General features: G+C 39.6%; 2 non-coding genes across 2 annotated transcripts; both read right to left on the bottom strand.

The window, feature by feature from the left end:
• Positions 1–3,129: 3,129 nt before the first annotated feature.
• Positions 3,130–3,237, bottom strand: LOC130964367 (small nucleolar RNA R71). Its single transcript, XR_009080464.1, has one exon. It is a non-coding gene; the product is annotated as a small nucleolar RNA R71 (small nucleolar RNA).
• Positions 3,238–14,102: 10,865 nt separating this feature from the next.
• Positions 14,103–14,210, bottom strand: LOC130964081 (small nucleolar RNA R71). Its single transcript, XR_009080191.1, has one exon. It is a non-coding gene; the product is annotated as a small nucleolar RNA R71 (small nucleolar RNA).
• Positions 14,211–24,319: the final 10,109 nt, after the last annotated feature.

Consider the following 24,319-nt stretch of genomic DNA (forward strand, 5'->3'; position numbering starts at 1 on the left):
AGCGTTAAACGCCGGAACTGGCACCAAAATGGGAGTTAAACGCCCAAACTGGCATAAAAGCTGGCGTTTAACTCCAAGAAGAGTCTCTACACGAAAATGCTTCAATGCTCAGCCCAAGCACACACCAAGTGGGCCCGGAAGTGGATTTTTATGTCATTTACTCATCTTTGTAATTCTTAAGCTACTAGTTCTCTATAAATAGGACCTTTTACTATTGTATTTTTAATCTTTGGATCATGTTTTATGATTGAACCCTCTTTGGGAGGCTGGCCTCACGGCCATGCCTAAACCTTGTTCTTATGTATTTTCAACGGTGGAGTTTCTACACACCATAGATTAAGGTGTGGAGCTCTGCTATACCTCGAGTATTAATGCAATTACTATTGTTCTTCTATTCAATTCCGCTTGTTCTTATTCCAAGATATCACTTGTTCTTCAACTTGATGAATGTGATGATCTGTGACACTCATCATCATTCTCACCTATGAACGTGTGACTGACAACCACCTTCGTTCTACCTTAGATTGGGTGAATATCTCTTGGATTCCTGATACGCGACGCATGGTTGATCACCTGACAACCGAGCGCTCGCCTGACAACCGAGCAAACCATTCCGTGAGATCAGAGTCTTCGTGGTATAGGCCAAAACTGATGGCGGCATTCAAGAGAATCCGGAAGGTCTAACCTTGTCTGTGGTATTCTGAGTAGGATTCAATGATTGAATGACTGTGACGTGCTTCAAACTCGCGATTGTGGGGCGTTAGTGACAGACGCAAAAGAATCACTGGATTCTATTCCGACATGATCGAGAACCGACAGCTGGATAGTCGTGCCGTGACAGGGTGCGTTGAACATTTCCACTGAGAGGATGGGAGGTAGCCACTGACAACGGTGAAACCCTTGCATAAGCTTGCCATGGAAAGGAGTAAGATGGATTGGATGAAGACAGTAGGAAAGCAGAGAGACGGAAGGGACAAAGCATCTCCATTCGCTTATCTGAAATTCTTACCAATGAATTACATAAGTATCTCTATCTTTATCTTTATGTTTTATTCATCATCTATACCCATCTGAGTCTGCCTGACTAAGATTTACAAGGTGACCATAGCTTGCTTCATACCAACAATCTCCGTGGGATTGACCCTTACTCGCGTAAGGTTTATTACTTGGACGACCCAGTGCACTTGCTGGTTAGTTGTGCGGAGTTGTGATAAAGAGTTGAGATTGCAATGAGCGTACCATGTTGATGGCGCCATTGATGATCACAATTTCGTGCACCAAGTTTTTGGCGCCGTTGCCGGGGATTGTTTCGTGTATGGACAACTGACGGTTCATCTTGTTGCTTAGATTAGGTATTTTTTTTTCAGAGTTCTTAAGAATGAATTCTAGTGTTTCAAGGTGATGATCTTATCATCACCAAAGCTGATTGATTCTCATCAATTTAGCTCTTGAATGCAATGTTCTGCTGAAGCTTGGCTGGCCATGTCTAATTCCTTTAGACTGAAGCTTTAGACTAACATTGCATGATTCCTGGAATTCTCATTAAGAATTTTGATACCTTTATTTTCTTCTTCCACTTAATTTTCGAAAAATCCAAAAAAAAAAAATTACAAAATCATAAAAAAACCAAAAATATTTTATGTTTCTTGTTTGAGTCCAGTGTCTCATTTTAAGTTTGGTGTCTTGCATGCATTGTTTAGTTGATCTTGGTTCTATTTTCAAGTCAATAGTACAGGGAACTGAAGATTCAGAACATGCAGCAGAGGAATTACACAGAAAAAGCTGGGCGTTCAAAACGCCCAGTGAAGAAGGACAGACTGGCGTTTAAACGCCAGCCAGGGTGCCTGGTTGGGCGTTTAACGCCCAAAAAGGTAGAGCATTGGGCGTTAAACGCCAGAATGTGCACCATTCTGGGCGTTTAACGCCAGGATGGCACAAGAAGGAAGATTCTGTTTTTAATTCAGATTTTTTCAAGTTTTCAAAGTTTTTCAAAATCAAATCTTTTTCAAATCATATCTTTTCAATCAAATCTTTTTCAAAATCAATTTCTTTCCTTTTTCAAAGATACTTGCTAACAATTAATGATTTGATTGAACATTTTAAGTATGTTGCCTTTTCTGTAGAGAAAGGTTTAATGTTTGAATCATATCTTTTCTTGTTAGCCAAGTCATTAATTTTTAAAATCAAATCTTTTTAAATTGTTTTCAAATCATAACTTTTCAATCATATCTTTTTAATCACATCTTTTTCAAAATAGTTTTCAATCATATCTTTTTAAATTCTAATTTCAAAATCTTTTTCAAAAATTACTTGATTTCTTTCCCACTCTTAGTTTTCGAAAATCAATTATTATTTTTCAAAATGTTTTTAAAATCTTTTACCTAATTTTCGAAAATTTCTTCCACTCTTCTCACATCCTTCTATTTGTGGAGTACCACTCCCCCTCAATGCACAATTCGAACTCTATCTCACTAAGTTCGAATTCTTCTACCTCTTCCTTCTAATTTTCTTTTTCTCTGACACCTCAAGGAATCTCTATACTGTGATATAGAGGATTCCATATTTTCTTGTTCTCTTCTCTTTCATATGAGCAGGAGCAAAGACAAAGGCATTCTTGTTGAAGCTGACCCTGAACCTGAAAGGACCTTGAAGTGAAAGCTAAGAGAAGCTAAGGCACAACTCTCCGTAGAGGACCTAACAGAAATCTTCAAAGAAGAAGAACCCATGGCAGCCGAAAACAACAACAATGCCAACAATGCAAGGAAGGTGCTTGGTGACTTTACTACACCTACTCCCGACTTCTATGGGAGAAGCATCTCTATCCCTGCCATTGGAGCAAACAACTTTGAGCTTAAGCCTCAATTAGTTTCTCTAATGCAACCGAATTGCAAGTTCCATGGACTTCCATTGGAAGATCCTCATCAGTTCTTAGCTGAATTCTTGCAAATCTGTGACACTGTCAAGACTAATGGGGTTGACCCTGAGGTCTACAGACTAATGCTATTCCCTTTTGCTGTAAGAGACAGAGCTAGGACATGGTTGGACTCACAACCTAAAGAAAGCCTAAACTCTTGGGAAAAGCTAGTCAATGCCTTCTTGGCAAAGTTCTTTCCACCTCAAAAATTGAGTAAGCTTAGAGTGGAAGTCCAAACCTTCAGACAGAAGGAAGGAGAATCCCTCTATGAAGCTTGGGAAAGATACAAACAATTGATCAGAAAGTGTCCCTCTGATATGCTTTCTGAATGGAGCATCATAGGTATTTTCTATGATGGTCTCTCTGAACTCCAGATGTCTTTGGATAGCTCTGCTGGAGGATCTCTTCATTTGAAGAAGATGCCTGCAGAAGCTCAAGAGCTAATTGAAATGGTTGCAAATAACCAATCATGTACACTTCTGAAAGGAATCCTGTGAACAATGGGACAAATCAGAAGAAAGGAGTTCTTGAGATTGATACTCTGAATGACATATTAGCTCAGAACAAGAATTGACTCAGCAAGTCAATTTGATTTCTCAAGTCTGTCTGGAATGCAAATGCACCTGGCAGTACTAAGGATGCTCATCTGAAGAAGAGCTTATGATCATGAGAACCCTTCAATGGAAGAGGTGAATTACATGGGAGAACCCTATGGAAACACCTAAATTCTTCATGGAGAAATCATCCAATTTCTCATGGAAGGATCAACAGAGACCTCAACAAGGTTTCAACAACAATAATGGTGGAAGAATCAGGTTTAGCAATGGCAAGCCTTTTCCATCTTCTCAGCAACAGACAGAGAATTCTAAGCAAAGCCACTCTGACTTAGCAACATGGTCTCTGATCTAAAAACCACTCAAAGTTTTCATGACTGAAACAAGGTCCTCCATTAGGAATTTGGAGGCACAAGTGGGACAGCTGAGCAAGAAAATTACTGAACTCCCTCCTAGTACTCTTCCAAGCAATACAGAAGAAAATCCAAAAGGAGAGTGCAAGGCCATCAACATGGCCGAATTTGGAGAGGAAGGAGAGGCAGTGAACGCCACTGAGGAAGACCTCAATGGGCGTCCACTGGCCTCCAATGAGTTCCCTAATGAGGAACCATGGGAATCTGAGGATCACACTGAGACCATAGATATTCCATTTGACTTACTTCTGCCATTCATGAGCTCTGATGAGTATTCTTCCTCTGAAGAGGATGAGTATGTCAGTGAAGAGCAAGTTGCTAAATACCTTGGAGCAATCATGAATCTAAATGACAAGTTATTTGGTAATGAGACTTGGGAGAACGAACCTCCTTTGCTCACCAAAGAACTGGATGACTTGTCTAGGCAGAAATTACCTCAAAAGAGACAAGATCCTGGGAAGTTCTCAATACCTTGCACCATAGGCACCATGACTTTCAAGAAGGCTCTGTGTGACCTAGGGTCAAGTGTAAACCTCATGCCTCTCTCTGTAATGGAGAAGCTAGGGATCATTGAGGTACAAGCTGCAAGAATCTCACTAGAGATGGCAGACAATTCAAGAAAACAAGCTTATGGACTTGTAGAGGATGTTTTGGTGAAGATTGAAGACCATTACATCCCTGCTGATTTCATAGTCCTAGAGACTGGGAAGTGCATGGATGAATCCATCATCCTTGGCAGACCTTTCCTAGCCACAGCAAAGGCTGTGATTGATGTGGACTGAGGAGAATTGATCATTCAAGTGAATGAAGAATCCTTTGTGTTTAAGGCTCAAGGATATCCCTCTGTCACCATGGAGAGGAAGCATGAAAAGCATCTCTCAAAACAGAGTCAAACAGAGCCCCCACAGTCAAACTCTAAGTTTGGTGTTGGGAGGCCACAACCAAACTCTAAGTTTGGTGTTGAACCCCCACATTCAAACTCTAAGTTTGGTGTTGGGAGGTTCCAACATTTCTTTGAGCATTTGTGAGGCTCCATGAGAGCCCACTGTCAAGCTACTGACATTAAAGAAGCGCTTGTTGGGAGGCAACCTAATGTTATATTTTATCTATTTTCCTTTGTTATTTTATGTTTTCTGTAGGTTGATGATCATGAGAAGTCACAAAATCAATTGAAAAAGCAAAAACAGAATAAAAAACAGGAAGAAAAACAGCACACCCTGGAGGAAAAACCTACTGGCGTTTAAACGCCAGTAAGGCTGGCAGTGGGGTTTAACGCCCAGTCTGGCACCATTCTGGGCGTTTAACGCCAGAAAGGGGCACCAGACTGGTGTTAAACGCCAGATATGGGTAAGCACTTGGCGTTAAACGCCAGAAATGGGCACCAGCCCGGCGTTTAACGCCAGAATTGGCTCAAAACGCATTTTTGCATGCCATTTGGTGCAGGGATGACTTTTCCTTGATACCTCAGGATCTGTGGACCCCACAGGATCCCCACCTACCCCACCACCTCTCTTTCTTCACCCATCACCAATCACCTCAACCACTCTTCCCCAAAAACCCTTCACCTATTAAATCCCATCTTTCTCTTCACCACTCACATCCATCCTTCATTAAAACCCCACCTACCTCACCATTCAAATTCAAACCACTTTCCCTCCCAAACCCACCCATAATGACCGAACCCTACCCCCCTCATAACCCCTATATAAACCCATCTTCACTCCTTCATTTTCACACACACTAAACACTACTTTTCCCCTTTTGGCCGAACCACAACGCCATCTCCCCCTCCTCCATTTCTTTTCTACTCTCTTCTTTCTTCTTTTGCTCGAGGACGAGCAAACCTTTTAAGTTGGTGTGGTAAAAGTGTTGCTTTTGTTTTTCCATAACCATTTATGGCATCCAAGGCCGGAGAAACCTCTAGAAAGAGGAAAGGGAAGGCAAAAGCTTCCACCTCCGAGTCATGGGAGATGGAGAGATTCATCTCAATGGTGCATCAAGACCACTTCTATGAAGTTGTGGCCTTGAAGAAGGTGATCCCCGAGGTCCCTTTCAAACTCAAAAAGAGTGAATATCCGGAGATCCGACATGAGATTCGAAGAAGAGGTTGGGAAGTTCTCACCAACCCCATTCAACAAGTCGGAATCTTAATGGTTCAAGAGTTCTATGCCAATGCATGGATCACCAAGAGCCATGATCAAAGTGTGAACCCGAACCCAAAGAATTGGCTTACAATGGTTCGGGGGAAATACTTAGATTTTAGTCCGGAAAATGTGAGGTTGGCATTCAACTTGCCTATGAAGCAAGGAGATGAACATCCTTACACAAGAAGGGTCAACTTTGATCAAAGGTTGGACCAAGTCCTCACTGACATTTGTGAAGAGGGCGCCCAATGGAAGAGAGATTCAAGAGGAAGCCGGTTCAATAAGAAGGCATGACCTCAAGCCTGTGGCTAGAGGATGGTTGGAGTTTATCCAACGCTCAATCATTCCCACTAGCAACCGGTCTGAAGTTACTCTAGACCGGGCCATCATGATCCATAGCATCATGATTGGAGAAGAAGTAGAAGTTCATGAGGTTATAGCCCAAGAACTCTATAAGGTGGCGGACAAGTCCTCTACCTTAGCAAGGTTAGCCTTTCCTCATCTCATTTGTCACCTCTGTTATTCAGTAGGAGTTGACATAGAAGGAGACATCCTCATTGATGAGGACAAGCCCATTACTAAGAAAAGGATGGAGCAAACAAGAGACCCCTCTCATCATGAGATCCCTGAGATGCCTCAAGGGATGCACTTTCCTCCACAAGACTATTGTTCCAACATGGGACAACTAAGGGTGGAGCACCAAGAACATTCCATCCTCCTCCATGAAATTAGAGAAGATCAAAGAATCATGAGAGAGGAGCAACAAAGACAAGGAAGAGACATTGAGGAGTTCAAGCACTCCATAAGACCTTCAAGAGGAAGAACAAGCCGCCATCACTAAGGTGGACCCGTTCTTTAATCTCCTTGTTCGTTATTTTTCTGTTTTTAGAAAATTATGCTTTATGTTTATCCATGTTTGTGCCTTATGATCATTAGTGTCTATGCCTTAAAGTTATGAATATCCTATGAATCCATCACCTTTCTTGAATAAAAAAATTTGTTCTTAATTGAAAGAAGAAAAGAATTGCATGAATTTCAGATTTTATAACAGATTAATTATATTGATGTGGTGGCAATACTTTTGTTTTCTGAATGTATGCTTAAACAGTGCATATGTTTTTTGAATTTGTGGTTCATGAATGTTAAAGTTGTTGGCTCTTGAAAGAATGATGAAAAAGGAGACATGTTACTGAGGATCTGAAAAATCACAAAAATGATTCTTAAAGCAAGAAAAAGCAGTGAATACAAAAAAAAAAAAAAAGAAGGAGAAAAACGAAAAAATTAGAAGAGAAAAAGAAGTAAGCAGAAAAAGTCAATAGCCCTTTAAACCAAAAGGCAAGGGTAATAAAAAGGATCCAAGGCTTTGAGCATCAGTGGATAGGAGGGCCTACAGGAATAACATCCTGGCCTAAGCGGCTAAACCAAGCTGTCCCTAACCATGTGCTTGTGGCGTGAAGGTGTCAAGTGAAAACTTGAGACTGAGCGGTTAAAGTCGTGATCCAAGGTAAAAAGAGTGTGCTTAAGAACCCTGGACACCTCTAATTGGGGACTCTAGCAAAGCTGAGTCACAATCTGAAAAGGTTCACCCAGTTATGTGTCTGTGGCATGTATGTATCCGGTGGTAATACTGGAAGACATAGTGCTTTGGGCCACGGCCAAGACTCATAAAGTAGCTGTGTTCAAGAATCATCATACTTAACTAGGAGAATCAATAACACTATCTGGATTCTGAGTTCCTAAAGAAGCCAATCATTCTGAATTTCAAAGGATAAATGATGCCAAAAACTATTCAGAGGCAAAAGCTAAAGCCCCGCGTCATCTAATTAATACTGATCTTCATAGATGTTTTTGGAATTCATTGCATATTCTCTTTTTATCTTATTTGATTTTCAGTTGCTTGGGGACAAGCAACAATTAAGTTTGGTGTTGTGATGAGCGGTTAATTTGTACGCTTTTTGGCATTGTTTTTAGTATGTTTTAGTAGTAGGATTTAGTTAGTTTTTAGTATATTTATTAGTTTTTAGTTAAAATTCACTTTTCTGGACTTTACTATGAGTTTGTGTGTTTTTCTGTGATTTCAGGTATTTTCTGGCTGAAATTGAGGGACCTGAGCAAAAATCTGATTCAGAGACTGAAAAGGACTGCAGATGCTGTTGGATTCTGACCCCCCTGTACTCGAAGTGGATTTTCTGGAGTTACAGAGACCCAATTGGGCCGCTCTCAACGGCGTTGGAAAGTAGACATCCTGGGCTTTCCAGCAATATATGACAGTCCATACTTTGCCCAAGATTTGATGGCCCAAACCGGCGTTCAAAGTCACCCTCAGATTTCCCAGCGTTAAACGCCGGAACTGGCACCAAAATGGGAGTTAAACGCCCAAACTGGCATAAAAGCTGGCGTTTAACTCCAAGAAGAGTCTCTACACGAAAATGCTTCAATGCTCAGCCCAAGCACACACCAAGTGGGCCCGGAAGTGGATTTTTATGTCATTTACTCATCTTTGTAATTCTTAAGCTACTAGTTCTCTATAAATAGGACCTTTTACTATTGTATTTTTAATCTTTGGATCATGTTTTTATGATTGAACCCTCTTTGGGAGGCTGGCCTCACGGCCATGCCTAGACCTTGTTCTTATGTATTTTCAACGGTGGAGTTTCTACACACCATAGATTAAGGTGTGGAGCTCTGCTATACCTCGAGTATTAATGCAATTACTATTGTTCTTCTATTCAATTCCGCTTGTTCTTATTCCAAGATATCACTTGTTCTTCAACTTGATGAATGTGATGATCCGTGACACTCATCATCATTCTCACCTATGAACGTGTGACTGACAACCACCTCCGTTCTACCTTAGATTGGGTGAATATCTCTTGGATTCCTGATACACGACGCATGGTTGATCGCCTGACAACCGAGCGCTCGCCTGACAACCGAGCCAACCATTCCGTGAGATCAGAGTCTTCGTGGTATAGGCCAGAACTGATGGCGGCATTCAAGAGAATCCGGAAGGTCTAACCTTATCTGTGGTATTCTGAGTAGGATTCAATGATTGAATGACCGTGACGTGCTTCAAACTCGCGATTGTGGGGCGTTAGTGACAGACGCAAAAGAATCACTGGATTCTATTCCGACATGATCGAGAACCGACAGCTGGATAGCCGTGCCGTGACAGGGTGCGTTGAACATTTCCACTGAGAGGATGGGAGGTAGCCACTGACAATGGTGAAACCCTTGCATAAGCTTGCCATGGAAAGGAGTAAGAAGGATTGGATGAAGACAGTAGGAAAGCAGAGAGACGGAAGGGACAAAGCATCTCCATTCGCTTATCTGAAATTCTTACCAATGAATTACATAAGTATCTCTATCTTTATCTTTATGTTTTATTCATCATCTATACCCATCTGAGTCTGCCTGACTAAGATTTACAAGGTGACCATAGCTTGCTTCATACCAACAATCTCCGTGGGATCGACCCTTACTCGCGTAAGGTTTATTACTTGGATGACCCAGTGCACTTGCTGGTTAGTTGTGTGGAGTTGTGATAAAGAGTTGAGATTGCAATGAGCGTACCATGTTGATGGCGCCATTGATGATCACAATTTCGTGCACCAAGTACCCTATACACTTGAGAGATTAGAGTGATATACACTACCAAGTAAGGGTTCAGCACTTAATTCTATGTTTCCTGCTTTCATGAGCTATCTTCTTCTTGCAAGTTATTTGTATTGTATTTTGTGATTTGAATTAGTGAAATCCAGTCATATTTATTCTTGAAAGATTTATTTACTTTTTCACCAAGTAGGTAGAATCATTTTAGCATGTAGTTGCATTCACATTCATAGGTTGCATTGCATGAGTCTTGCCTTTCCCTATTCATTTATTTGGTCTCCTTGAGCTTAGCATGAGGACATGCTAATGATTAAGTGTGGGGAGGTTGATAAACCACTATTTCATGGTTTATATTGTATTTAATTGAGTGGTTTTATCAAGCTTTTCACCCACTTATTCATATGATTTGCATGATTTTACAATTCCTTCCTAGTTTAGTTCTATGATTGAAAACATGCTTCCTTGGTCTTAATTTAGCTAATCTTAATCCTCTCTTATTACCATTTGATGCCTTGATCTGTGTGTTAAGTGTTTCAGGCTTCATAGGGCAGGAATGGCTTAGAGAATGAAGAGGAAGCATGCAAAAATGGAAGGAATAGAAGGAATTGAGGAGATGACCAGCGAGAAGTCACGCGGTCGCATGGCTTACGGAACCGCGCGAAATGGAAGAAATCAGAGTGACGCGATCGCATGCCTGACGTGACCGCACGAATTGGAAGCTGCACGAACGACGCGAATGCGAGGACGACGCGCACGCTGATGAGCGGATAATTTATACGCTTTTTGGCATTATTTTTAGTATGTTTTTAGTATGTTTTAGTTAGTTTTTATTATATTTTTATTAGTTTTTAGTTAAAATTCACTTTTCTGGACTTTACTATGAGTTTGTGTGTTTTTCTGTGATTTCAGGTATTTTCTGGCTGAAATTGAGGGACCTGAGCAAAAATCTGATTCAGAGGCTGAAAAAGACTGCAGATGCTGTTGGATTCTGACCTCCCTGCACTCGAAAAGGATTTTCTGGAGCTACAGAAGCCCAATTGGCGCGCTCTCAACGGTATTGGAAAGTAGACATCTTGGGCTTTCCAGAAATGTTTAATAGTTCATATTTTGTCCGAGATTTGATGGCCCAAACCGGCGTTCCAAATCAGCTCAAAACTGCCCGGCGTTAAACGCCGGAACTGGCACAAGAATGGGAGTTAAACGCCCAAACTGGCACAAAAGCTGGTGTTTAACTCCAAGAAAAGTCTCTACACATGAAAGCTTCAATGCTCAGCCCAAGCACACACGAAGTGGGCCCGGAAGTAGATTTTTATGTCATTTACTCATTTCTGTAAACCCTAGGCTACTAGTTCTCTACATATAGGACCTTTTGCTATTGTATTCTCATCTTTGGATCTTTGATCATTTTGAGATCTTTGAATCTTTTGATCACGTTTTGGGGGATGGCTTCACGGCCATGCCTAGACCTTGTTCTTATGTATTTTCAACGGTGGAGTTTCTACACACCATAGATTAAGGTGTGGAGCTCTGCTGTACCTCGAGTATTAATGCAATTACTATTGTTCTTCTATTCAATTCAGCTTGTTCTTATTCTAAGATATCATTCGCACCCAAGAACATGATGAATGTGATGATTATGTGACGCTCATCATCATTCTCACTTATGAACGCGTGCCTGACAACCACTCCCGTTCTACAAGCAAACAAGGCTTGAATGTTTATCTCTTGGAACCCTTAATCGGAATCTTCGTGGTATAAGCTAGAATTGATGGCAGCATTTAAGAGAATCTGGAAGGTCTAAACCTTGTATGTGGTATTCTGAGTAGGATTCAATGATTGAATGACTGTGACGAGCTTCAAACTCCTGAAGGCTGGGCGTTAGTGACAAACGCAAAAGAATCAATAGATTCTATTACAACCTGATTGAGAACCGACAAATGATTAGCCGTGCCGTGACAGGGTGCGTTGAACATTTTCACTGAGAGGACGGGATTGTTGCCACTGACAACGGTGATGCCCAACATACAGCTTGCCATGGAAAGGAGTAAGAAAGATTGGATGAAGACAGTAGGAAAGCAGAGAGATGGAAGGGACAAAGCATCTCTATACGCTTATCTGAAATTCTCACCAATGAATTACATAAGTATCTCTATCTTTATTTTATGTTTTATCCATAAATCATCCATAACCATTTGAATCTGCCTGACTGAGATTTACAAGGTGACCATAGCTTGCTTCATACCATCAATCTCCGTGGGATCGACCCTTACTCGCGTAAGGTTTATTACTTGGACGACCCAGTGCACTTGCTGGTTAGTTGTGCAAAGTTGTGATAAAGAGTTGAGATTGCAATTGAGCGTACCATGTTGATGGCGCCATTGATGATCACAATTTCGTGCACCAAGTTTTTGGCGCCGTTGCCGGGGATAGTTTTAGTTTGGACAACTGACGGTTCATCTTGTTGCTTAGATTAGGTATTTTTCTTCAGAGTTCTTAAGAATGAATTCTAGTGTTTCAAGGTGATGTTCTTATCATCACCAAAGCTGATTGATTTTCATCAATTTAGCTCTTGAATGTAATGTCCTGCTGAAGCTTGGCTAGCCATGTCTAATTCCTTTAGACTAAAGCTTTAGACTAACATTGCATGATTCCTGGAATTCTCATTAAGAATTTTGATATCTTTATTTTCTCTTCCACTTAATTTTCGAAAAATCCAAAAAAATTACAAAATCATAAAAACCAAAAATATTGTATGTTTCTTGTTGAGTCTAGTGTCTCATGTTAAGTTTGGTGTCAATTGCATGTTTCAGTTCTTCTTGCATTCATTCATGTGTCTTAAGTGATCTTCAAGATGTTCTTGATGATTTCCTTGCTCTGATCTTTAAATTCTCTTGTCTTGAGTATTTTTGTTGTTTGTCATATGCATTCTCATTTTGTTAGTGTCAGTAGTATACAAACTGCTAAGTTTGGTGTCTTGTATGCATTGTTATTTGATTTTAGTTGCATTTTGATTATTCCTCATTATTAAAAATCCAAAAATATTTTTAATATGTGTCTTTTCAAGTCAATAATACAGAGAATTGAAGATTCAGAACATGCAGCAGAGGAATTATACAGAAAAAGCTGGGCGTTCAAAACGTCCAGTGAGGAAGGCAAACTGGCGTTTAAACGCCAGCCAGGGTGCCTGGTTGGGCGTTTAACGCCCAAAAGGGTAGTGTTTTGGGCGTTAAACGCCAGAATGGATACCATTCTGGGCGTTTAACGCCAGGATGGCACAAGAGGGAAGATTTTGTTTTTAATTCAAATTTTTTCAAGTTTTCAAAATCTTTTCAAAATCAAATCTTTTTCAAATCAAATCTTTTCAATCAAATCTTTTTCAAAATCAATTTCTTTCCATTTTAAAAAATACTTGCTATCAATTAATGATTTGATTCAACATTTCAAGTATGTTGCATTTTCTGTTGAGAAAGGTTTAATGTTTGAATCATATCTTTTCTTGTTAGCTAAGTCAGTAATTTTTAAAATCAAATCTTTTTTAAATTGTTTTCCAAATCATATTTTTTATCACATCTTTTTAAAAATAGTTTTCAATCATATCTTTTTGATTTCTAATTTCAAATTCTTTTTCAAAAATCACTTGATTTCTTTTCCACTTTTAGTTTTCGAAAATCATCAATCAATTTTTCAAAATGTTTTTAAAAAAAATCTTTTACTTAATTTTCGAAAATTTCTTCCCTTCTTCTCACATCCTTCTATTTATGGACTAACACTACTCCTCAATGCACAATTCGAACTCCATCTTTCATTGATAAGTTTGAATTTTCTACCTCTTCCTTCTATTTTTCTTTTCCTCTGACACCTCAAGGAATCTCTATACCGTGACATAGAGGATTCCATATTTTCTTGTTCTCTTCTCTTTCATATGAGCAGGAGCAAAGACAAAAACATTCTTGTTGAGGCTGACCCTGAACCTGAAAGGACCTTGAAGCGAAAACTAAGAGAAGCTAAGGCACAACTCTCTGTAGAGGACCTAACAGAAATCTTCAAAGAAGAAGAACCCATGGCAGCCGAAAACAACAACAATGCCAACAATGCAAGGAAGGTGCTGGGTGACTTTACTGCACCTACTCCCGACTTCTATGGGAGAAGCATCTCTATCCATGCCATTGGAGCAAACAACTTTGAGCTTAAGCCTCAATTAGTTTCTCTAATGCAACAGAATTGCAAGTTCCATGGACTTCCATTGGAAGATCCTCATCAGTTTTTAGCTGAATTCTTGCAAATCTGTGACACTGTCAAGACCAATGGGGTTGACCCTGAAGTCTACAGACTTATGCTATTCCCTTTTGCTGTAAGAGACAGAGCTAGAATATGGTTGGACTCACAACCTAAAGAAAGCATGAACTCTTGGGAAAAGCTAGTCAATGCCTTCTTGGCAAGGTTCTTTCCACCTCAAAAATTGAGTAAGCTTAGAGTGGAAGTCCAAACCTTCAGACAGAAGGAAGGTGAATCCCTCTATGAAGCTTGGGAAAGATACAAACAATTGATCAGAAAGTGTCCTTCTGACATGCTTTCTGAATGGAGCATCATAGGTATCTTCTATGATGGTCTGTCTGAACTGTCCAAGATGTCATTGGACAGCTCTGCTGGAGGATCTATTCATCTGAAGAAGACGCCTACAGAAGCTCAAGAACTAATTGAAATGGTTGCAAATAACCAATTCATGTACACTTCTGAAAGGAATCCTGTGAACAATGGGACAAATCAGAAGAAAGGAGTTCTTGAGATTGATACTCTGAATGTCATATTGGCTCAGAACAAAATATTGACTCAGCAAGTCAATCTGATCTCTCAAAGTCTGTCTGGAATGCAAGCTGCACCAGGCAGTACTAAGGATGCTTCATCTGAAGAAGAAGCTTATGATCTTGAGAACCCTTCAATGGAAGAGGTGAATTACATGGGAGAACCCTATGGAAACACCTATAATTCTTCATGGAGAAATCATCCAAATCTCTCATGGAAGGATCAACAGAGACCTCAATAAGGTTTCAACAATAATAATGGTGGAAGAAACAGGTTTAGCAATGGCAAGCCTTTTCCATTATCTTCTCAGCAACAGATAGAGAATTCTAAGCAGAGCCACTCTAACTTAGCAACCATGGTCTCTGATCTAATCAAAACCACTCAAAGTTTCATGACTGAAACAAGGTCCTCCATTAGAAATTTGGAGGCACAAGTGGGACAGCTGAGTAAGAAAGTTACTGAACTTCCTCCTAGTACTCTTCCAAGCAATACAGAAGAGAATCCAAAAGGAGAATGCAAGGCCATTAACATGATCCACATGGCCGAACTAGGAGAGGAGGAAGAGGCAGTGAACACCACTGAGGAAGACCTCAATGGATGCCCACTGGCCTCTAATGAGTTCCCTAATGAGGAACCATGGGAATCTGAGGCTCACACTGAGACCATAGAGATTCCATTGGATTTACTTCTGCCATTCATGAGCTCTGATGAGTATTCTTCCTCTGAAGAGGATGAGTATGTCACTGAAGAGCAAGTTGCTATATACCTTGGAGCAATCATGAAGCTAAATGACAAGTTATTTGGTAATGAGACTTGGGAGAATGAACCTCCTTTGCTCACCAAAGAACTGGATGACTTGTCTAGGCAGAAATTACCTCAAAAGAGACAGGACCCTGAGAAGTTTTTAATACCTTGTACCATAGGCACCATGACCTTCAAGAAGGCCTTCCTCATGCCTCTCTCTGTAATGGAGAAGCTAGGGATCTTTGAGGTACAAGCTGCAAGAATCTCACTGGAGATGGCAGACAATTCAAGAAAATAAGCTTATGGACTTGTAGAGGATGTTCTGGTAAAGATTGAAGACCACTACATCCCTGCTGATTTCATAGTCTTAGAGACTGGGAAGTGCATGGATGAATCCATCATCCTTGGCAGACCCTTCCTAGCCACAGCAAAGGCTGTGATTGATGTGGACAGAGGAGAATTGATCATTCAAGTGAATGAAGAATCGTTTGTGTTTAAGGCTCAAGGATATCCCTCTGTCACCATGGAGAGGAAGCATGAAGAGCTTCTCTCAAAACAGAGTCAAATAGAGCCCCCACAGTCAAACTCTAAGTTTGGTGTTGGGAGGCCACAACCAAATTCTAAGTTTGGTGTTGAACCCCTACATTCAAACTCTAAGTTTGGTGTTGGGAGGTTCCAACATTGCTCTGAGTATCTGTGAGGCTCTATGAGAGCCCACTGTCAAGCTACTGACATTAAAGAAGCGCTTGTTGGGAGGTAACCCAATGTTATATTTATCTATTTCCCTTTGTTATTTTATGTTTTCTGTAGGTTGATGATCATGGAAAGTCACAAAATCAATTAAAAAAGCAAAAACAGAATGAAAAATAGAAAGAAAAACAGCACACCCTGGAGGAAGACCTTGCTAGCGCGTTTAAACGCCAGTAAGGGCAGCAAATGGGCGTTTAACTCCCAGTCTGGCACCATTCTGGGTGTTTAACGCTAGAAAGGGGCACTAGACTGGCGTTAAACGCCAGGAAAGGGCAAGAAGCTGGCGTTAAACGCCAGAAATGGGCACCAGCTCGCCGTTTAACGCCAGAATTGGCATAAAGAGCATTTTTTGCTCGCCACTTGGTGCAGGGATGAATTTTCCTTGACACCTCAGGATCTATGGGCCCCACAGGATCCCCACCTACCCCACCACCCTCTCTCTTCTTCTTCACCCATTCAGCAATCACCTCAACCACTCTTCCCCAAAAACCCCTCACCTATCAAATCCCACTATTCTCTTCACCAGTCACATCCATCCATCATAAAACCCCACCTACTTCACCATTCAAATTCAAACTACTTTCCCTAACAAATCCACCCTCCCATAGCCGAACCCTACCCCTCTCTCCACCCCTATATAAACCCATCTTCACTCCTTCATTTTCACACAACCTAAACACTACTTCTCCCCCTTTGGCCGAACTACAAAGCCATCTCCATCTCCTCTATTTCTTCTTCTTCTACTCTCTTCTTTCTTCCTTTGCTCGAGGACGAGCAGACCTTTTAAGTTTGGTGTGGTAAAAGCATTGCTTTTTATTTTTCCATAACCATTTATGGCATCCAAGGTCGAAGAAACCTCTAGAAAGAGGAAAGGGAAGGCAAAAGCTTCCACCTCCGAGTCATGGGAGATGGAGAGATTCATCTCAAGGGTGCATCAAGACCACTTCTATGAAGTTGTGGCCTTGAAGAAGGTGATCCCCGAGGTACCTTTCAAACTCAAAAAGAGTGAATATCCGGAGATCCGACATGAGATCTGAAGAAGAGTTTGGGAAGTTCTTACCAACCCCATTCAACAAGTCGGAATCTTAATGGTTCAAGAGTTCTATGCCAATGCATGGATCACCAAGAGCCATGATCAAAGTGTGAACCTGAACCCAAAGAATTGGCTTACAATGGTTCGGGGGAAATGCTTAGATTTTAGTCCGGAAAATGTAAGGTTGGCATTCAACTTGCCCATGATGCAAGGAGATGAACACCCTTACACTAGAAGGGTCAACTTTGATCAAAGGTTGGACCAAGTCCTCATAGACATTTGTGAAGAGGGCGCTCAATGGAAGAGAGATTCAAGAGGAAAGCCGGTTCAACTGAGAAGGCATGACCTCAAGCCCGTGGCTAGGGGATGGTTGGAGTTTATCCAACGCTCAATCATTCCCACTAGCAACCGGTCTGAAGTTACTATAGACCGGGCCATCATGATTCAAAGCATCATGATTGGAGAAGAAGTAGAAGTTCATGAGGTTATAGCCCAAGAAATTTATAAGGTGGCGGACAAGTCCTCTACCTTGGCAAGGTTAGCCTTTCCTCATCTCATTTGTCACCTCTGTTATTCAGTTGGAATTGACATAGAGGGAGACATCCCCATTGATGAGGACAAGCCCATTACTAAGAAAAGAATGGAGCAAACAAGAGATCCCACTCATCATGAAATCCCTAAGATACCTCAAGGGATGCACTTTCCTCCACAAAACTATTTCGAGCAAATCAACATCTCCCTAGGAGAATTGAGTTCCAAAATGGGACAACTAAGGGTGGAGCACCAAGAACATTCCATCCTCCTCCATGAAATTAGAGAAGATCAAAGAATCATGAGAGAGGAGAAACAAAGGCAAGGAAGAGACATTGAGCAGCTCAAGCACTCTATAAGATCTTCAAGAGGAAGAACAAGCCGCCATCACTAAGGTGGACCCGTTCTTTAATCTCCTTGTTCCTTATTTTCCTGTTTTTCAAAAATTATGCTTATGTGTACCTATGTTTGTGTCTTGTAATCATTAGTGTCTTAGTGTCTATGCCTTAAAGTTATGAATGTCCTATGAATCCATCACCTTTCTTGAATGAAAAATGTTCTTAATTGAAAAAGAGAAGAATTGCATGAATTTTGAATTTTATAACAGATTAATTATTTTGATGTGGTGTCAATACTTTTGTTTTCTGAATGTATGCTTGAACAGTGCATAAGTCTTTTGAATTTGTTGTTCATGAATGTTGGCTCTTAAAAGAATGATGAAAAAGGAGATATGTTACTGAGGATCTGAAAAATCATAAAAATAATTCTTGAAGCAAGAAAAAGCAATGAATATTCAAAAAAAAAAGAGAGAGAAAAACGAAAAAAAGGAAAAAAAAGTCGTGATCCAAGGCAAAAAGAGTGTGCTTAAGAACCCTGGACACCTCTAATTGGGGACTCCAGCAAAGCTGAGTCACAATCTGAAAAGGTTCACCCAATTATGTGTCTGTGGCATGTATGTATCCGGTGGTAATACTGGAAGACAGAGTGCTTTGGGCCACGGCCAAGACTCATAAAGTAGCTGTGTTCAAGAATCATCATACTTAACTAGGAGAATCAATAACACTATCTGGATTCTGAGTTCCTATATAAGCCAATCATTCTGAATTTCAAAGGGTAGAGTGAGATGCCAAAACTGTTCAGAGGCAAAAAGCTAAAAGCCTCGCTCATCTAATTAATACTGATCTTCATAGATGTTTTTGGAATTCATTGCATATTCTCTTCTTTTTATCTTATTTGATTTTCAGTTGCTTGGGGACAAGCAACAATTTAAGTTTGGTGTTGTGATGAGCGGATAATTTATACGCTTTTTGGCATTATTTTTAGTATGTTTTTAGTATGTTTTAGTTAGTTTTTATTATATTTTTATTAGTTTTTAGTTAAAATTCACTTTTCTGGACTTTACTATGAGTTTGTGTGTTTTTCTGTGATTTCAGGTATTTTCTGGCTGAAATTGAGGGACCTGAGGAAAAATCTGATTCAGAGGCTGAAAAGGACTGCAGATGCTGTTGGATTCTGACCTCCCTGCACTCGAAGTGGATTTTCTATAGCTACAGTAGCCCAATTGGTGCGCTCTCAATGGCGTTGGAAAGTAGACATCCTGGGCTTTCCAGCAATGTATAATACTTTATACTTTTCCCGAGATTTGATGGCCCAAACCGGCGTTCCAAATTAGCTCAAAACTGCCCGGCGTTAAACGCCGGAACTGGCACAAGAATGGGAGTTAAACGCCCAAACTGGCGCAAAAGCTGGCGTTTAACTCCAAGAAATGTCTCTACACATGAAAGCTTTAATGCTCAGCCCAAGCACACACCAAGTGGGCTCGGAAGTGGATTTTTATGTCATTTACTCATTTCTGTAAACCCTAGGGTACTTGTTCTCTACATATAGGACCTTTTGCTATTGTATACTCATCTTTGGATCTTTGATCATCTTGGGATCTTTGAATCTTTTGATCACGTTTTGGGGGCTGGCCTCACGGCCATGCCTAGACCTTGTTCTTATGTATTTTCAACGGTGGAGTTTCTACACACCATAGATTAAGGTGTGGAGCTCTGCTGTACCTCGAGTATTAATGCAATTACTATTGTTCTTCTATTCAATTCAGCTTGTTCTTATTCTAAGATATTTATTCGCACCCAAGAACATGATGAATGTGATGATTATGTGACGCTCATCATCATTCTCACTTATGAACGCGTGCCTGACAACCACTCCCGTTCTACAAGCAAACAAGGCTTGAATGTTTATCTCTTGGAACCCTTAATCGGAATCTTCGTGGTATAAGCTAGAATTGATGGCGGCATTCAAGAGAATCCGGAAGGTCTAAACCTTGCCTGTGGTATTCTGAGTAGGATTCAATGATTAAATGACTATGATGAGCTTCAAACTCCTGAAGGCTGGGCGTTAGTGACAGATGCAAAAGAATCAATGGATTCTATTCCAACCTGATTGAGAACTGACAGATGATTAGCCGTGCCGTGACAGGGTGCGTTGAACATTTTCACTGAGAGGATGGGATTGTAGCCACTGACAATGGTGATGCCCAACATACAGCTTGCCATGGAAAGGAGTAAGAAGGATTGGATGAAGACAGTAAGAAAGCAGAGAGACGGAAGGGACAAAGCATCTCCATACGCTTATCTGAAATTCTCACCAATGAATTACATAAGTATCTCTATCTTTATTTTATGTTTTATCCATAAATCATCCATAACCATTTGAATCTGCCTGACTGAGATTTACAAGGTGACCATAGCTTGCTTCATACCAACAATCTCCGTGGGATCGACCCTTACTCGCATAAGGTTTATTACTTGGACGACCCAGTGCACTTGCTGGTTAGTTGTGCGAAGTTGTGATAAAGAGTTGAGATTGAAATTGAGCATACCATGTTGATGGCGCCATTGATGATCAGAATTTCGTGCATCATACGCGTGATACGAGAAACGCTGAGTGACGCGATTGCATGGACGACGCGGACGCATGACATACGCGATCTGCAGAATTACAAAAGTCACTGGCAGAGATTCTGTGCCGCATTTCAACCCAGTTTTCAGCCCAGAAACACAGATTACAGTCAGGGAACATGCAGAGACTTAGGAGGCTTTCATAATTCATAATTTTAGGTTTTAGATATAGTTTTTAGAGAGAGAGGTTCTCTCCTCTCTCTTAGGTTTTAGGATTAGGATTCCTCTTAAAGGATTTAAGATTCAACTCTTCATCAGGTTCAATATTTCCTTTACTTTATATTTTATCTCTTATTTTCAGATACTTTAATGCTTTTATTGGTATTTAATTTATGTTTCCCAATTGGCTTATGAACTTTTCATGTTAGGATTATACATTATTGAGATGTTTTCAGATTTATGATTTTAATTTAGCTTTTACATTCTTGGCTTTGGTTAAGAAATCAGTAACTCTTGAGTTATCAAACTCAACATGATCGATAACCGCTATCTTTGCCAATTAGCTTGAACTTCTATGATCCCAATCTTTTTCTAGGAATTAACTAGGATTTGAAGATCAATCTAATTAGCCACTTGACCTTCCTTTGCACCAGCAGAGTTTAACTAAGTGGAATTAAGATTCAATTTTCATAATCATTGATAAGGATAACTAGGATAGGACTTCTAATTTCTCATACCTTGCCAAGAGTTTATTTTATAGTTATTCATTTATTTCGCTTATCATTTATCATACTTGTTCCTCATTCTCAAAATCCCCCAATTTACAAACTCATAACCAATAATAAGAACATACCTCCCTGCAATTCCTTAAGAAGACGACCCGAGGTTTAAATACTTCGGTTATCAATTTATTTAGGGGTTTGTTACTTGTGACAACCAAACGTTTGTAAGAAGGGTTGATTGCTTGGTTTAGTAACTATACTTACAATGAGAATTTACTATAACTTCTAAACCATCAATCTTCAGTTCTTCACGTACGCGTCGCCTGGAAGATTTTCTCCCACGCATACTGATGAATCCATATTTTACGATATATTTTGGTTTGATTTGAGTGGATTCCATCACATAAACCCACATTTATTCACCTAAGTAGCATGCTTTTGAGATTTCTTCCTAAATTGTGCTGGAAAGTGAAAACATGCTCTTTTGTGCATTAATTTAGTCAATTTTATTCACTTTAATCACATTTGGTGCCTTGATGTATTTGTTAAGTGATTTCAGGTTTCCAAGGCAAGTATGGGTTGAAGAAGTGAGGAAAAGAGCATGCAAAAGGGAAGAATTCAAGAAATGAACGATTTGGAAAGTTGCCAGCCCTGACCTCTCTGTACTAAATTGGTCATAACTTGAGCTACAGAGGTCCAAATGAGACGGTTCTAGCGGCATTGGAAAGCTAATGTCCGGGGCTTCAAAATGATATGCAATTTGCTAAGTACGCACAAGTCAGTATTTAGCGTGTGTGCAGACGCACACATTTATGCGTCCGCACAGGTCCCTACACGTGACCTCATTAATTGCAACTCGCTGGCAGCGATTTCTAGGTCCCTAAAACTCAATCCAACTCATTTTTGAAGCTATTTAAAGCCAAAGTGAAGAGGAATGAAGGAGGAAGGGAGCAATTAGGTTTAGCTTTTATGATATTTTCCCTTAGTTTCTAGAGAGAGAAGTTCTCCCCTCTCTCTAGAATTAGGGTTTTTAGCTTAGTTTTCTTTTAATTTCAGTACTTTAATTCTTGTTTTAGTGTAGTTTTATTTATGTTTCTATGCTTTCTTGTCTTTATCTTCTTCATCTCTTTTGTTATTTTTTCTTTTATGTCAATTTTCATGTTATGAACACTTTTGTTATTTTAATTCCAATTAATGCAAATTTATGTTTCCATGTCATTTATTGCCTTCTTTAGTTGTTATTGCTATTTTCTTGCTTTGGTAGCTTTAGAATTTATTTTATTGTAATTTAATATTATTTTATTTTTATGCACACCAAGTGTTTGATAAAATGCTTGGCTTAGTTTTCACTTAGTTTTTCTCCACTCTTGGCTTGAAATTGTTGACTTTGGTGATCCTTGAGTCATTGATGTCCATTCTTGTTTGATACATTAAAGTAGTTACTTGATTTGGTTTCCCTTGACACTATGTGACCCCTTAGTGTTGACATAGGACTTAAGGATTGAAATTAACTATGCCTAGTTGACTTATCCTCGATGTTAGGGTTGACTAAGTTGGATTAACTCTTTATAATCATCATATGTTTGTGGTCAATGTCTAGGATAGGTAACCTTAGTTCTCAATTACTTGCCAAGAGGTTTTCTTGCATTTGAAGTTTACTTGCTTTGATTTTCCTTGCTTTGACTTTTACTTTCCTGCATGTTTAGTTTTCACACTCTTGGTTGAGAAATTGGATGTTTGGATGGAATTGAGTTGTGGATGTCCATTCCGCATAGTGTGGGAATGGCTAATTGGTTTAGTTTCCATTGACGCTAGTCTTTCACTAAGTAATTAGTGAGTTGACTAGGACTTACAGATTGAGACCAATTATGCCCTTTTGACTAATTCTCAAGACGGATTGACCAATTTGGATTGACCCCACACAATTGCCATGTTTGTGGTCTATAACTAGGATATGAGTCCTAAATTTCCCAATTCTTGCTTTGAGTTGCCATTTACATTCCTTGCATGTTTATTTACTTTCTTGTTATTTACATTTATTGCTTTCTTGCTTTCCCAATTCCCCATGTTCTCTCATAGCCAATAAATGCACATTTCATTGCAACTCTTAGGGAAGACGACCCGAGGTTTAAATACTCTCGGTTAATTAGAATTTGTAAACATTTGATTAAGAGAATTCATTGTTGGTTTGGACTATGCTACTAATGAAGTGATTCTTATTTTGATCGATTCCAAACCGACATAAAATTCTCTTAGCACGTACGCGTGGGCCACGTACACGCATCGCCATGAATTCTGCAAATGCTCCTTTCTTCATGAATTCTCTATTTTTACATTCTTTTTCTTCATTCCTTCAATCTAATCCTTGCCTTATAAACCTGGAATCACTCAACAAATATATCAAGGCATCGAATGGAATTAAAGTGAATTAAAATTATCTAATTAAAGGCCTAAAAAGCATGTTTTCACTTTTAAGCACAAATTAGGAGAAATTCACAAAACTATGCTATTTCATTGAAAAAATGTGAGATAAGTTGATAAAATCCACTAAATTCAACACAAAATAAACCACAAAATTAGGGTTTATCAACATCTCCATACTTAAACCAAGCATGTCTCATGCTAAACCAAGAAAGAGAGAAGGGGTATCAATATTTATTCAATGCAAACTAGCTAGATGCACTCTATCTAAATACAATCTATCTAAATGCATGCAACTACTTGGTCAAAATAAATCAATTTCCAAGAATACATATATAAACATAAGGGGTAAAGCAATCATAATCAAATCAAATCCATAATTGAATTGAGTTTTTGAAAAGGATTTATAAACTTGCAAGAAAATAAATAATAACCGGTGAAAACATAGAATTTGAGCAATCGAACCTTCACCAGATGTGTATCCGCTCTAATCGCTCAAGTGTATAGGGTTAATCCTCTCAATTCTCTTATAATCATGCTTTCTAAGATTTATTTTTCATCTAACAATCAACAATTATTCAATTCATGCATACAAATATCATGAGGACTTATCCATAGGTTGTAATGGGGCTAGGGTAAAGGTAAGGATGCATATGGTCAAGTGAGCTTGAAATCTGAATCTGATTAACCTAAGCTCTCACCAAACACATATAACAACCTATACAATTCTAATACAACACATAGCTACCCATAATTCTCACTTTTTTCACAC

The sequence above is a fragment of the Arachis stenosperma genome, chromosome 2 (assembly GCF_014773155.1).
Source record: "Arachis stenosperma cultivar V10309 chromosome 2, arast.V10309.gnm1.PFL2, whole genome shotgun sequence".
Lineage (NCBI taxonomy): Eukaryota > Viridiplantae > Streptophyta > Magnoliopsida > Fabales > Fabaceae > Arachis > Arachis stenosperma.